Raw genomic sequence first — 3,249 nt, forward strand, 5'->3', positions numbered from 1 at the left:
AATCAAAAGAAAAAAGAATGCAAAAAATGAGCATTTTTCTACCCAAAATGTTTTTTTTAATAATTATTCCTATATTCAATGGAAACTACAAGCAGAAAAATAAATAATTTTTAACAATACAATTTTTATTAAAATGTTTTGTGTTTAAGATCATGAAACCATGTTTATAGCTTTGTGTAACTATTAGAATATCTTTGTAACTATAGATTGCAATGTATTAGTAGATAATAACTGAAAATATTTTCTTGATTAAATAGGACATATAAAGACATCATGTATAAAAGGCTAAATATTATCTTGTGAAAATGTTTAAATTACATTATCTATATATGTTTCTGTATATATTGTGTGATTTTATATATAATGAATTTCTTACTGCTCAGACTATATAATATGTACTTCTGCTGCCATGCTGTAAATAATATTAATTAGTTTGGGATGTTAAATGAGACCAGTAGGTACCTGCATGAAACATGAGAAAGAAAGAGTTTACCTGAGGCTTGTGAAACACAAGCACTCAGTGAGCTCTGATAAGGCCATACATACATTCTATGTAGTTTGCATTCTGCTTCCAGATACCCAGAGATTGGAAGATCTGCTAGCATTGATGCCTGAGACCAAAATCTAAACAAAACACATGCACCATTGTGACAATGCTCAAGTAACCCTCAGAGGATACTCGCTTTTCCCCTCCCGGTCAGAGGGATGAGCAGAAAGAGCTCCCCCGGGGCATTGTGTGTGAGCTGGGCCTAGAAATAGCAGGCCCAGGGGGGTAGCTCCGCCGCCGGAAGCAGGACACGCCTCAACCCGGGCAAATTCCCGGCCTCTTCAGGCCACAAGCCAGCTGTCGCCGGACCGCCCCGCCAGGTCCCGAACTGGTCCGCGCCTTGGCGCGCGGCCCCTGGGCCCTTGGCGCTGGCAGCGCGGTTAGGACTGGACCGATGAGGCGCATGCGTGGTGGCGCCACCCGGCGCGGGAGCTGTGGCTGCGGGGACACAGATGGGCCAGGCCGCCCGGGCCGGGTTCCGCAGCGCGGCGGAGGCGACGGGAGTTGCGAGGCCGTGCGGGTAGCGCCCGACAGCAGCTGGAGGAGCGTTTCGCGGACGTGGCAGAGAGCCACCTGGAGGCCATCCGCGCGCGGGACGAGCAGGACCGGCAGAACGCGAGGCTGCGCGAGGAGAACGCCCGGCTGCGGCTCGAGAACCGGCGGCTGAAGCGCTAGAACCGCAGCCTCTTCCGTCAGGCTTTGCGGCTCCAGGGGGAGGGCGGCGACCGGATGGCCGCAGAGGCGGCCCTGGGTCCCCCGGAGGCTGGCACGAACCGGAGGGAGAGAGGCGGTCGCCGTGAGGATGAACCAGGCAGCCCCAGGGCCTTGAGGGCCCGGCTGGAGAAGCTGGAGGCCATGTGCCGCAGGGCCCTGCTGCAGCTGCACCTCGAACAGCAAGGGCCGCGCCCGCGTGTGGACAAGGAGGAGCCGCCTGTGCAGGAGCCCGACTCTGGCCCAGGACCCGGCGCCCCCAGGGCCCTGGCTGTAGCCTCTGGCCTCAGCCGGGAGAGGCGGGGCCCCTGAGCGCCCCTCCTTCCGCGCTTGCTGCTTCCCCACCCTACACTGCTGGACCACTGAGCTCAGTGCCTCCAGCCCACCACCTGACACTTCCGGTGGCACCCTGCCTCTGCCCGCGGGGTCCTGCCAGTGTCTGGGCTCTGGAGCCCCCATGTGTGTGGGCACCTGCTTCTGGGCCCTGCTGGTTCCACCGGAAGAGGCCCTGCAACAGAAGCGCGGGTTTTGAAACAGCAAGAACTGGTTCCTGGAAGCTCTTCCTAATTCATGAACCTTTCTAAGTGTATTATTTGTTTCTCAATAATGATTCTTTGAGGGCTGAATAATGCTTCTTGAGTTGGTCGAATTTGATGTTTTTTCTTTAATCCACTAAAGCCGCCAGTTATTATTTCTTGTGTGGCCAATACTTTTGAGTGTGTGTTTGTATAAATAGGTATTCAATGGATATCCCACGAAGTACTACCTTTTTATAAAGAAGAAGATGATATTTATGATTTAGAAATTCTTGTCTGCCCCTGACTTAGTCCGCATACATTTAATATAAACTGATTTGTTTCACCCCAGAGAATTTTTAAGTATATTCCTATAGGTAATCCTTAGAACTGGTAAATAAAAGTAGTCCATTAAAAATAATCTAAAAGCTTCCCATGACTATTATTTGAAGTGTGTTAAAATTTTATGTGTCTGTAAGAGATGTATAGCTTCCCTATTTTAATATCTAGATTTGGTTATCCTTTGTAAGGTTTTATTTATTTTTTTTTTACTTTATGTAACTGATCTTTTAAAATAATGTAAAGATTAGTTCATCTAAGCATTTTTCATTATTATTGCATTAATATTAGAGGTTAACCAATGTGTAGCTAATTTGTATCATTTTAACTGTTTAACAGCTTTTAAGAAATTGTAAGTTACTTGTACATCAAAAACACCCAAGTGGAATCATTTTGGTTTTCATCATGGTTTTTGTAGTGGTCAGGAAAAAGAGATTAATAACAAAACGCTTTAAGATCACATTTTTTTTGCATTTTGTTCATGAATAACACTTTGGCCTACTAAGTAGTGAAGAGGATAACTTTGTACCTGATAAAAACTATAGAGGCAAAAAGTGTGACCTCTTTTTTCACCCATCATAAAGGTCATGGTCAATACTTCTATAATTAAAGACAGGCTAACAAGAAAAAAGCATGGCAAATTTATCCAATCTAAATTTTAGGTAAAATAAGAGCCTTTGGAAATTAAAATGAAAAACTCAGTGAAACCTGTGTTTATGACTAGATGGGAGGAATGGACATCCCTGTAGAATTATGATTTCATGAAAAATATATGACCTATTGGTTATAGCCTGGAAAGACCTGTATGGTATCTTGGCTTCTCTATATGGCATTCTTTCCTTGGGCTTAAGGACAAGACCCCTTCTAGAGTTAAGGGTCTTTTGACCTACTATCAGACAAACTAGATCAGATAATTTCTTTATGGCCTGCTCCTGAGCAGAAAAGGATGAGAGAGTTTGAAAATATATCTGCATTTTGTAATTGAGGTAAAGCTGTTCTATGTTCTATGTTTCTATGAGCTGCCTTGAGAAAAGCAAGTTCTACTTTGAATAACCTGCCAGGAAGAGAGCAGCATGCAGGGAAAGAAATATAGGAAAAAAGTCAGAGACCACTTCTTCCAGGGCCCTCTAGTTCACA

At 45.2% G+C, this 3,249-nt stretch overlaps 1 pseudogene; it reads left to right on the forward strand.

Annotated features, from left to right (window-relative positions):
• Positions 1–941: 941 nt before the first annotated feature.
• LOC144253072 (tumor suppressor candidate gene 1 protein-like) lies at positions 942–1,570 on the forward strand (annotated as a pseudogene).
• The last annotated feature ends 1,679 nt before the right edge of the window (positions 1,571–3,249 follow it).

This window comes from Urocitellus parryii, unplaced genomic scaffold (genome assembly GCF_045843805.1).
Source record: "Urocitellus parryii isolate mUroPar1 unplaced genomic scaffold, mUroPar1.hap1 Scaffold_90, whole genome shotgun sequence".
Classification (NCBI taxonomy): Eukaryota; Metazoa; Chordata; class Mammalia; order Rodentia; family Sciuridae; genus Urocitellus; species Urocitellus parryii.